Raw genomic sequence first — 13,305 nt, 5'->3', positions numbered from 1 at the left:
AGTAAACAGGTCATCTGTGCACGCTTTTATTACAATCCGAGCATAGCCAAAAACATCTGTAACAATTTCGCCAAATTAGAATAACCCAATGACATCAAGTGCTCTACTGGCCCCGATGAGTCTTAAAACAGATACTATGTGCCTCCCCCCGCGCATCCTCAATGGTTTGCTCCACACCAATTCTGTTTATACAGTTGAAACGCTGTGCTTATTCAAGTCACTGCGCCGCTGACAGCTCACCTCCTCACACACTCTTGTTGCTCTTTCAACATTTTTGCTCTCTCTGACATTTTCACCGGTGAGTACTTTGGTGTTATTTCTCTTTTCTTCATCTTGTCTCTTTTCTACGTCCTCTTTTTTATTATTTGGGATGTGCTCGTATTTTGTTCTTCTTTTGAAGTGACACTCATCTGAAGCCGGTTTTAATGTTTACCTTCTTGGATTGGTTATTCATCGCGTCCGGGGCTCTTTTGGCAGTGGAAGCTGTTCATTTTGCTCAATTTAGCCCGTTTGACAGCAGGTGCTGAACCCTGTTTTGATTTTGTTTTTCTTTGGACTATTTTCTCTTTTTATTTATCTGTCGGAAGTTTGCAGGTTGCTGCTGACGAATGAGAAATCACTTATGTATTTATTTTTATTCATTTTGAGAGAACAGTTGTGTTTCAAAGTTGGGGAGAGAATTTATTTATTTTTAATGTTAAAATAATAATATTTTTGTGATGGGAACTGATATGACAGTGTGTCTCGGAGCGCTTTTCAATGCATGCAGCGCGCGACCTCTCGCGCTCACCACTGCAGATCCCTGGACTGTTAAATAACACCATAGATGTGCTGTTCCAACACATTGACTATGTTATCCTACTAGAGACCGCGAATTTCGGACTGCTGTACTAATATATTGAGCCGATTTTGTCTGCTTTCCTTATTGTTGTATAAGTGCTACAGTCATTTTGTCTGTGTCTCAAGATTTGGTAGACAGCATATTTATGTATCATATTGCACAGCACAGCTGATGCCCAAACATTTTTTGCACACGCCTATAATGACCAAACATGCATGTCTAGTTACTTATATATGTAATAGGTTTTTTTAGATTGGGCCTCTGATCTGTTTTGAGGAAATCTACATATTGTAAGTATTTTTATATATCAATAATGGATTAAGTTTGCTCCACTTCCCTATTTGGGGTGGTAAACTAACAGGTACAGTACTAGTTAAGATTTGTACTCACTAATTTATTGTGCAATGAAAGTACAGGCTTACATTATTATTAGGAGATGGAAAGCAACTATAACACTTTTTGCTCGTTTATTCTCATAATGTTTATATCAGTCATTATTATGTCAATTACATTTATAACTTAATTGAGTTAGATACAATCAAACACAAAAGTCAATGTTTAAATGTAGCAAGTAATGCAATAGATCGATAGATATGCACATTTGTTAGTCAATAAAAAGCACATCCATTCTCAGATTATGAAACATGGGCTTTATTCATGACAGAAGGCTACATGTATACACAGCGGGCAAGGTAAGCAAGTTGATATGGAAAATTGACTTTTAGATTAACTTTAACAACAATAACAACAATATTAGTAAATTTACCATTTATTGGGTAATTATATATTTATTGAGCATTACATCGTTTAGTACCTGTGTGTACTCAAGATGGTTTGAAATATATTGCAACTGAACTGAAAAATAAAATAAATAAAATGATTGTGATTAGAAGTTGTCTATGGTTGTTTGTTGGTTAATCTTTTGATCTAAACTGCTGTGTATTTTCCTTCTCAAAAATACACCCTCCTCCCGTATTTCTACGTATAGGCATAATTGCGCCCACATGCTGTCATTTGAAAGTATTCCATGCCTCCGACTGAGTAATCTTTTGCATACTTAAGTGCATGCTTTTTCACATTAAAAGGTACATAATCCCTAGTTTCTGTCCAGGTGTATTGTTTTATCTTAAGTTTGAGAATTAAAGAAATAGTTATTCGAAGAAAAAAAAATTCTCTCATCATTGTCTCACCCTCATGCCATCCCAGATCCCAGAACACAAAAAAAGATTTTTAGATGAATATCTCAGCTCTGTAGGTACATACAATGAACTTTATTCACGCTAGCGCCATGTTTGATTTATAATGGGAATGACAACGAGGCTGTGAGGAGACTTACCATCTTTTCAGTTGGCTGTACTGCAGTTTAAAGTGTTTTTGGATCGTCCACAGACAAAACATTGATAAAATCTGTTCAAGAACATTCAAAGAACATGAGTTGTAGAAAATCAGATGTGATCTAGGAGTTTTATACAGCTTTATACTGTTCGTGCCATTGAAGAGGTGGTAAGTCAATGCCTCACAGCCTTGTTGTCGTTCCCATTAAAAATCAAAGATGGTGCTAGCGTGAATAAGGTCTATGTATGTCAACAGGGTCTAAAGCTTTGAAGCTCATAAAAGCAAATAAAGGCAGTATAAAGTAATCCATACGACTCCGGTGTTTAAATACGTGTCTTAAAGGTGCACTCGGTGATTCCTGAGAAACACTGTTGATATTCAAACTCAACTGCCAAAACAAACACACCCCTCCCTTCAGTGCTCCTTTGGAAGCTCCGCACCCCCAAATTCATGCACGCAAGATGGTTTAATGCACACCAGCTCCAGACACTCTCAACTCTCCTACTACTAAATCTAACATCACAACAACAGCATTTATGGGTTCTGTGAAACATAGCGAAATTTATGTTACCACCTATCGAGAAGAAAAAGAGCAACTTCTGCATCCTTCTACAAGCCTTTTACCTCTCTGAGGTTTCTCCGATGCTGAAACGCCTCGCAAATGTTGACCCGGCTCCTAGCCCTCGACTTATCATAATCCTTCTTTTTTAGTTTATATTCGTCTGATATTTTTCTCTTGGTCTGATTCTCAGCCATTTGTCCTCCTTGGAGTTTAGAAAATTCGCATCAGCCAGATTTGCCAACGCCCTGAATTAATTTCCCTCTCGCTCTGCCCCCATTCTTTGCACGCACAAGAACCATCCCCTGTTGCTTATTGGCTGGAGTAGTGTTGTGTGGATCGGTCCCAATGCTGGACTGGTAATCTGGCATGCCGGGCATTTTTCCAGTGGGCCGATGCACTTTGGTGCCAATCAGGGGCGGACTTGCCATCGGGAGAACTGAGCAGGCTGGTGGGTTGGCCGCAAAATGTGCAGAATGGGCCGCGTTAAGCCACCGCATACCACAAAATGGCTCCGCGATATACAGAAAAGGATAGCGAACAACCCCCATGCTCAACAACTTTCAGATCACCATCACCCCCCAAACCCCCCGCCCCTTCGAGAAGTTTTGGGCCAGTTGCCATGTCAAATCCCGGGCCGATTTCTCTTCCCAGTCCAGCCCTGACCGGTCCTGTCCACTTTGTTTTTGTCCCATTTACAGAGCCATGGCTGTGTACAAATACTAGATTTTTTACAGTCCACCCACAGAACCAACACATTCGAGACCGCAATAAATAAAAATAAAAAGGAATAGGCTACAATGGCCCTCCAACTGTTTTTTGATGTTTAAAAACCCGAACACGTCGTAAAATGACGCCGTTCTACATATCTCTGAACCAGAGCGTGTAGCATTGAAATTTCACGTCTCGGGTAAGCTCACGCCGCGAATGGGTCGAGAGTCGAGACCGCAATCAATAAAAATAAAAAGGAATAGGCTACAATGGCCCTCCAACTGGTTTCAAATCAAATCAAATCAACCCCAAGACCGAGGCCACGTACATATCCACAGGCCCCAGCTACAACATCCAAAAAAAAAATATATATAATAATTACTGAGTACACCTTTAAGAAGCCATCGGATAGGTGAGGGAGATAAAAGAGAATTTTCATTTCTGGGTAAACTATTCTTTTAATAGAAGCATTCAATTTGACCTTCCAACACAGCAAAGCACTTTAAAACGCTTGTACAAACTTTTTTAAAGGACACTAGACTGAAAGAATAATTCTCTCTGTAACAAGTATGACCGTGATTCTTTTCTCCGTGACACACAAAAGGAGACGTTAGGCTGAATGTTTGCCTCAGTCACCATATACATTCATAGTACAGAAAAAAGATGCAATAAAAGTGAATGGTGACTAATGCTAACATTCTATCAAACATCTCCTTTTGTGTCCCATAGAGGAAAGGATACATGTTTGTCGGTAAATAACACAGAGTAGTCCTTTAACAAAGTTATGATTTTTATTAGATTTTTGGGTAACACTTTACAATAAGGTTCTATTTGTTAACAGTTAATACATTAGGAATCATGAACAAACAATGAACAATATACAGTATGTTTTACAGCATTTATTAATCTTGTTAATGTTAGTTAATACAAATACAATTGTCCATTGTTAATTTATGTTAGTTCATAGTGCATTAACTAACATATACAACTTTTATTAAAAAATAAATAAAAAAATATTAGTATATGGTGAAATTAACATCATCCATGATTAATAAATGCTATAAAAGTATTGTTCATTGTTAGTTCATGTAAAGTGTTACAGATTTTTGCTGTTTTCTGTTGGTCGGTCCGTTAAGGTCTTTCTCAAACTGCCGTTAGCTTATATAGGGCATTAATTGTCAACCTCAAGGACAGCTGACTCAGGTTGACTAGTTAGTGCTGCTGAATTCAGACTGCAGTAATACAAAAACTGAATGCTTCATAATGTAATAATAAATACAAATAATAATGTGAAACAAACAGCTGTCAAAAATAAGCTTTTATACAAACAGGCAAAATATCTCCCTCTTTCCAGGGGCATTTTTAACCTTTATAAGTGCATATATTTATCTAATACAGATATCTGCTACAGGTTACTATGGTGTGTGCCGAGGCAGACCCATAATCTGATAGAATTTTATAGTGGTCAATTTATAGAGTGGCTGAGGTCTGATGTAATGATGATATACTGTATAATAAAATTTAATGACTTTAAGTCAAATAACAGTTTTACACAATGTTAGCTCAAAATGCATTTAGAAATTGTTTTAATCCATGGTGGCTTCACATCTCACAATCTCAAAATGGCAAAACATCTGCATTTTTTTGTTTCCAGATTTTAAATATCTGGGGCATTTTCATCACTTTTGTTGCCATTTTTGCCCCAAGCCATGGTTAATGTCTGACCCTGCCACACATTAATATTACCTACACATTAGAAAAATAATTCCCTACAAAAACTGCATTTAAATGTATTTACATGAGACTTTATCCATAGAAAATGACTGAGAATAATACAAGCATAAGTGATTAATACAGGGAGAAAACTTTACATACAACTTTACAAATGATAGCTCATGGGTTTTCAACCTTTCAGGAAATCCATTGTTTTCTCACTTGCAGGGCTGGACTGGGAAGAGAAATCGGCCCGGGATTTTACATGGCAACTGGCCATGGGTTGCGATAGTGCATATCGTGGTGCCATTTTGTGGTCCGTTCTGCATAACGCGGTTGCTGATTTTTGCTTATCACGGCCCATTCGGCCCATTTCGAGCCGAACCACAGGCCCGCTCGGTTCTCCCGATGGACATCCTGCCCATGATCGGTCCAAAAGTGCATCGGCCCACCGGGAAAATGCCCGGTATGCTAGATTACCAGTCCAGCCCTGCTCATTAGTATCTGTTTACAAAATACAAGATACTTTTATTGACACTGTAAAAGTACAATGAGAAGTCATTTGTAGCAAGCCTGTAGATGCATAATTAGAAATAAATCTGTGCCCTTGTGAGAACTGTTGTAATATGTGGCGAAAGTACACTGAGTGGTAAAGTACACTATGTCTGATGCTAACTATAACCCAGCTTTAATTAGTTAGCACCACTAATGTGACATTGACATGGCCGTTGGATATATTTGGATTGGCTTGCAGCATTGTCATGAAAAGTTCAGATATTATTAATCATTATCCCTTTTTTTCTTTTCTTCAAAAGCTCAAAAATTACTTGAAGCCATATAAATGTCCAGAATATTTGTGTCTGTTTTTCATATTTAAACCATAATCCGATTTTTCAAATAGAAAAAAAGTGATAATTAAGCTAATTAATTAGTTCAGTCATCTCAAACCCATCATGGATTTTAAACTTAGATTAAATGTACATTAAAGTTTTATGAGTAAATTGGCAGTTGCGCTGTTAACAGTGCTATTAACGCACTGTAGGTTGTTTTGATGTGTAATAAATTCAGTCAGCCATTAAGAGATATTCCTGACCTTGTTAGTACTCCCACATAAACCAACACATGCTTTTACTGCCTAAACAGACAATTTTTCCTATGAGCTACATTATATTAAAACCTCTTCATGGAATTAGACCATTTCATTTAATATATAGTGAGGTTTAAAAGTCACTTTAAGTGTTTTTATATCCTCACCTTGCATTGTGTGAGTAACAGAGTGAAAAATAAGTGTTTATCAGCAACACGGCACATAAAACTTAGTTTGCCATATGTAGTTATAGTAACGTTCATTCTATGAGACTAGGTTGTTTTTTATAAATAAAAATTATATTAACATAATAATATGAGTGATAAGAATTCCTTTTTGCCTATTTAATTAGTGACCCAGAAATAGTACAGAATCTTAAATATTTTTTTATTCATTTTACATCAAGTTTCTCTGTTAAAAATCTTTTTTAAACCCTTAAATTGTCTGTTTATTTCCAGGTTTACATCAGATTTTGAGTCTACTTTCACACTTTTGCACCCTACTGTATACAGTATGGAGCAAGGCTTTTCTACTTCAGTGTTTGATGTTGTCTAATGTATCTTTGCTCTGCTGTGTCAGTTAATGTTTCAGAGTGATGTTTTGAAAAGGATCTGTTGCGTGACTATCAGTGGTTATTGCAGAAGGGGGCAGTAGCTATGTAAGCGAGAGATTGTATGATTGGAATGCTACTCAGATCTCACTGGCGGTCACCACCTAAACAACTAATCCTACAGTAAAGCCCTTGCAACGCATCCAGAATTAATCACCAGAACTGTGCTTGGAATTGTCATTCTCACTTCTACATTTGCCCAACATTGATGTGAATTAGGCTTACATTTGTCAACATTTCATGATTGAGATGATGGAATTTCTCAAGTTACACATGGACTATGCTGTCAGTGGAAGTTTCCGTTAGGCATGACTTGGAAAGAGGAGGCGCACTGTGACCTCCAAGTGTTAAGTAAGCTATAGGCGTTGGAATGAAAATGTGTCACATTTTCTCAACCAAAAATGTAGCTATTGTTGTTAGGGCAAAATAGCCTTTGGGCTATCCAGAAAAACATAATTATTGTGGGGCTTGCAGCGGCAATAAATATATTAAGTAATCAATATTAGAATTTGGGATAGGCATTTCTTATACTTTTTTAGTTGAGTACTCTAACATATAAAATAAATGTGTAACTGATTACTTAACAATAATGCGTAATCAATTACTTGACATTTAGAATTTAAGTTAGGAAACGAAGAGTATGGCACACATGCAATTTATAGCCTTTTGGGGTTTTCACAAGTGTCACCCTTAAAGCGGGTTCAAAGTAAACTAACTTAAAAAAAATGTAACCGGTTTTATTCTTGAAAAAAATTAGCAATTTGTATGAAAAACTTCTACATTCAAAAATGACAAAAAAAACATTTGTGTTCACACATAGAAACATACATTCCAAGTCTTCTGAAGCCATATGATCACTTTTTTTACTGAATTTTCATTTTTGGGTGAACTATTCCTTAAGCAACATGTATCCACAACCCAACACAACCCAATACATTGATTTAAAATGGCAAGATTTAGGTTAGAAAAGAAGTTTCATTGTTCCCTGGCAGACAAAGGCACACAGGCAAATCACTATTCGAGTAGTGTTTTTACTAGTAGAATATTTGAAGCTAATTACTTTATTTCTTGTAAACCTCCCTATTTAATATTGCTCATACTTAGGGTTAGGATTTATTGAGTTTTAAATGAACAAAACTGACCTCCCTACCCAAAACCTTACATGTAAACCTAACCGATAGTGTCATAAAAAGCAAATGCGACATGAAAAACACAAATGCTGAAGCAACCAAATCTATGACACTTTGGCCCACATGTTCACTTGCATGCTCTTCGGTCTTACATTGCAAGTTTATCACTCTATTAATTGAGCTACCATGCTATACTAACGAATCAAGCGGAGACCCAAGTGCAGAGCTAAGACTTTACTTGAGAATTCAGGCATTAATTAGGGGTATTCTGTTGTCGGAAAACAGTCCTTTATACGAATACTAATGGGCACTGTGATGCGCTACAGGTGCTGTCAATAAGCCGGGGATGGTGACTGGTGATTGGCTGGTTGGTAGGCTGGTGTCACAGCTACTTGATTGCACTTGAATAAGCTTGTAAATACAGTTGGTTATGTCATGCAAACTTGAAAATGTATCGCCTTACAAGTCATACACTATAGTAAAAGTTTTGACGTTATAAGATAGCATTGTGTGAGGGACAGGGTGAAAAGTGTTTTTGAACTGAGAATATCCCATTGTACTAGTGATTTGTGTGAAGGTGAATAAAAGTAATTGATGTTTTAGCACATCAAGTGTTTATTTCACCTGCAAACTGCTGCAATACATACAATTCATGTACAAATCATTTTGCAAATATGTAGGTATACAGTAGTAAGGTGTTCCTAACTTGTCCTGCACTGTTTGTGCTGCAGACAAAAATTTTGTACCGAACCATGATACATATAGGAACTGAACCCACGACTACCTTTAGGAGGTGGAGAGTGGTTTGCATAAGTGAGAAAGCAACCTGTGGTTGGGTCCACAGTTGTTCAGGAAGTAAAATAACTAGGGCATGCGTATTTGCCAATTTATAGTGGTCATGACATTAGGAATCACATTTTCCTTGATCTTTTGACATATAAGAGGTCACAGTATTAAGTTTAAGAACTCAAAACTTCCTCTATACTGCAAAAAAGAGCATTTGTTGAAACCAAGTTGACAAAACAACTTGTTCTCAACTTCCTCCATGTTGTGATGTCACACTGTGGTAGACATTTGCATCTGGCTGCTTCCACAACAACACATCAACACCTATTTTAAATGATCACTTCCATAGCCCTGCCCAATAGTGGTGAGCAGTGAGATGGCAAGGAGAGAGCTGAGAGCCAATCATAACAGTGGGTGTTTACTGTCAAGTCTTAAAGGACAAGCGGCACCAAAACCGAGCGTTTCAGAATGACAGGGAAAATTATAAATGTTTAAAAATGTATGACAACATGTTCAATTAATTAAAAAAGGCATGTCATGTCTCCTTTAAGCATTAAGTGCCTTTTATACAGTATATTTGCTTGAGTAAGTGTGCAACTAGCAGTGTCCTCAACAAAGATTTGTGAAGTTTGTGAGCATCAGATATACCGGTAGTCACCTTCTTCTGGACATGTACAACTGCTGAATTAGGGCATGTGTTGCTTTTTCTGGTGTGCATAATGACACCAGATTAATAAAAAAAAAACACAAAAATACAGCGACCCATGTTGTGTTCTTCATCATGTGCATGAGTTAATATGAAACCAGACCAATGCTGCGGGGGGGCACCAGTGTAACGGTAGCCAGCAGGTACGTGATAGCTGTGCACTATGTGTAAACCTCACCCCCGTAGCTTCAAGAGGTGCACTAGCGACTGACACTAGATGCTATAGCCTTAGCCCCCTCATTAGCACGTCAGCATCCCATGCCGGCTGATGCCGGTTCGAATTCTGCTTGGAGTGAGTCGAGCAGGACCGGTTACATTGATGCCATGACCCTGATGGGAGTGTCAACCAATCATGACTAAACCAATTCACCTTGGGGGTATGCAGACTGTCTGGTTTTATATTATTCTTAACGATTTCACACAAATCAGAAAAAAATGCAACATTATGTTTGTGAAACTATATATTCACAGTATTATGAATGAATTGTGTTTTATTTTGTTACGTTTTGTAGTGTGACTTATTTTCATTAGTACTGTACAAAGTTAGAGGTGCGCTATTTGATAGATTCCCTACCTCGGGCTTCCAGTGGCTAGACCTGAACTATCCCCACCCCCCTCCCCATCTCGTACTTCTGAGTGGGAGAAATTCCCAGGAAGTAGCCTGCCTAGCTCACAAAAAAACTAGAATCAGGGCGCCTGCTCTGACAGGGTTAATGACCCACAGTCCCACATGGTGACATGATATCTTTGACGTGACGTGCAAATGAGCGATAGAAAATTGATTGCACAAATGTCACCATTCCAAATTTTTTGTGTGCGGGTGCCCCGTGCTGCTCCGCCCTGGGTGTTTGTCCATGTCGCCTATACCTAAATCCGCTAGTGATCGCAAAATAAATGTGCCCTTAAGCCGTTTCCATACAGAAATGTGTGTTTATCGCTAATTCGCCTTCCAGATGTCCCACATTTTTTTCCTCTGAAGTTTTGGTAAAATGGGGAGAGTATTGAGACAATTCATTGAAATTAGCAGCTTACTGTCATTTTAATTTCACAAATAAATGAATCAGAAGAGGAGGAATTGCAATCAAAAAGGAACAGTTTCCCTTCTGATGGGACTGTAATATCGGTCCTGATGTTCCGACCCGAAAGCAAATATGAATGGCCCTGTTTAAGCTGGCAACCTGCACCAAGTTGTGGGGGAAACTTTCAGTCTTAGTATAAGGACCATACATCGATGTGTATATGCTGTGTGCACAGCTATTACAGAAAAATTGATGCGGTGTAAAATCAGGGATTACATATATGATATTTAATAGGCTATTTTGAACAATCATCTAAAGCATTGCCATCAAAACTGCATTATGTCCCGCATATTTGTCTAGCAACTTTAAACGACCAACCGAACTTGATTATCATCTCAAATTAATTTTAGCGGCATAATGCAATTGACATTTTTTAAAGAAGCTCAGCAAATGTGATACGAAGTAAAGAGGGTTACATTTTAAATATTTAAAAGTATAACATTTTCTGAAAGTCAACTCAGCATTGGACAAATAGTTCTGTTTAATTTTTAGAACATTCTGAGAATGTCATTCAGCTGGCTTTTTTTTCGTCTGCAGAACAGGGTAGGGCTAATTTAAGTTTGTGTAAAGAAAAGGCATATATAGGTCTAAAAATATTAAAAAAAATTTCATATGGTAATTTATTTTATTTAATACAGGGAATTTTGCTGTTATTTTTTCAAAAGTATAAAAAATTATTTAATATAAATGTTAGTGTTCCAAAAAAGCACATACTTTTCTCCTAGTATTGTGTATTTATTTTTAATTTAAAATATCTTTGTACATAGAAATGATACGTTTTTTTTTTATTGTGGACTAATTCCATGACTGCCATCTATTATTTTGAATGGTGTGGAAAAGCAACTTTAATAAATAAACGGATGTCTACCATGATTAAATTAATCACAAACAGTGGCCATTCATTTGTTCTCTGGGCACTTGTCGATACGAGATATTTGTGTTGACACTCCTGGAATTTTTGTTTGCAGCATCGGATATATATATGCCGTTAAGATCAATCCATAATCATGTAAAATAAATTGGCTTTCAAGGATCCTATTTCTATCGGGAAGACACGCAGGCTTGAGTGAAGTTTGAGATGCCATTTATTTGATAGATGTAAAACGGGAGGTGATGTCTCTCTCTTTGGCGTAGGCCCCGTCCGGCAGTCCGAGGGAGTTGTACCGGGAACAGGGGCGAGGTGCCTACCCCCCTGCGGGACAGGGCTCAACTGGTGGTGGTGGGGAGGTGGAGGTTGCAGTGTTAGATTGGCTAGGAGTTAATGATGTGATGATGTACACCTGCTGGTCTTCCCGCTAGAACTACACTCCACTTCCATACCTTGTTGTCATGATTAACACAGGCTAACGATTGGGGCAAACTCTGTCATGTGACACTACATTTTTGCATTAATGGCAATTTTTTTCTTGTTTCCAAACCAGTTTTTCGTGACATTTGATGCATGAATTTTAGCAATAATATCCATCAGCTTTATTTTTTGCACTAAAATATTTTTCACAAAAAATCCTTGGATGGAAACGTAGTTAGTGGTTGCAACCCACATTTTCAATTCATTTAAAAATCTAGTATTTTATTACTGTTGTGTTCTTCTGTTCAGCCTCTGAAATCATGCTACTGTGTGCATTTTCTTTGTTTTGAACTGCAGGATCCCTCACGCACACCAGGTCACAAATACTGCGATCAAGCGGCAAACCCAGACCCGTCCTCTGGTCGCAAAAGAGAACTGAGAGGTATGTGCAATGTTGTTCCCCAAGTCACAGAGCAGGACTCTACAAATAGACTAAGCTCTGTTTGATCTGAGCTGAGGTGTTAATAGTTCAGTTTCAACTAACAAATGTTAACAAGGGTTTTATCTCAATGGGCCCAGAGCAGCATGTGTGTCCTCTGCGAATACTGAGGGTTTCTCAGACATTTACACACACACACACACACACACACACACACACACACACACACACACACACACACACACACACACACACACACACACACACACACACACACAAGTATTATAAGGGAATACTTCAATCAACAACATTTATTTATAAGCAGTGAGATTACATGGAAAGAAATAGAGACTTTTATGTCCCCTGCTTTAAGTCTCAGTTTCAGAAGACATCTCAAACTGTTCTCAAATTTGCCAAGATACCAAATTCTGCAATCAAATGTCAGAGATTTCAATATGAACTCCCAAGACCAATCTATCTGAGCTACGTGGTAAACTAGTGATCAGCTACGGCAGTATTTGGCTGATATTTTGATATCATTTGTTTGTATATATTTTGTCTGTGTAATATTTGCACACTTAATGCAAATTGAACTTGTAATGTTTAATGCATGTTTATAAAATCATAATTTATTCAGAAAACAAGCAGCTTAAAAATCGTGGAATCTTGATAATATAATTTGCAAATTCATTTTCAATGTGGGTGTGCTGATTATTTATTGATGAACTGAGCAAAATGTGTTTGGCATGAAAATCTTGAATGAGCATTTATTAGTGGAAGCATTGCAACATGATTGACTCAGTCTTGTGTTTTCAACGAGAATGTTTGGAAATGTTTGAAAATGTTTTGATTGGTGAATATGCATCAGAGCAGAGAGCAGCGGATACCAGCAGTCATTTGAGCATCTCTCTAATCTGTACCAGCAAAAGAGAGGGCACGTGAATTATAGATACACCCTTGAAAATTTCATGAAAATGTTACTCATGCGTACAGATATGTCAAACATTGCCCGCAACATTGG

General features: G+C 37.6%; 1 protein-coding gene across 1 annotated transcript in view; it reads left to right on the top strand.

The window, feature by feature from the left end:
* The first annotated feature begins 223 nt into the window (after window positions 1-223).
* The window catches only part of LOC127654102 (RNA-binding protein Raly-like), a 105,549-nt gene continuing 92,467 nt past the window's right edge, over window positions 224-13,305 (top strand). The window contains exons 1-2 of the mRNA XM_052141091.1: window positions 224-298; window positions 12,203-12,287. The gene's annotated coding sequence lies outside the window, so the exon portion shown is untranslated. The remainder of the gene's footprint in view (window positions 299-12,202; window positions 12,288-13,305) is intronic.

The sequence above is a fragment of the Xyrauchen texanus genome, chromosome 13, assembly GCF_025860055.1.
Source record: "Xyrauchen texanus isolate HMW12.3.18 chromosome 13, RBS_HiC_50CHRs, whole genome shotgun sequence".
Classification (NCBI taxonomy): Eukaryota; Metazoa; Chordata; class Actinopteri; order Cypriniformes; family Catostomidae; genus Xyrauchen; species Xyrauchen texanus.
This window is presented reverse-complemented; position numbering and strand designations above follow the sequence as displayed.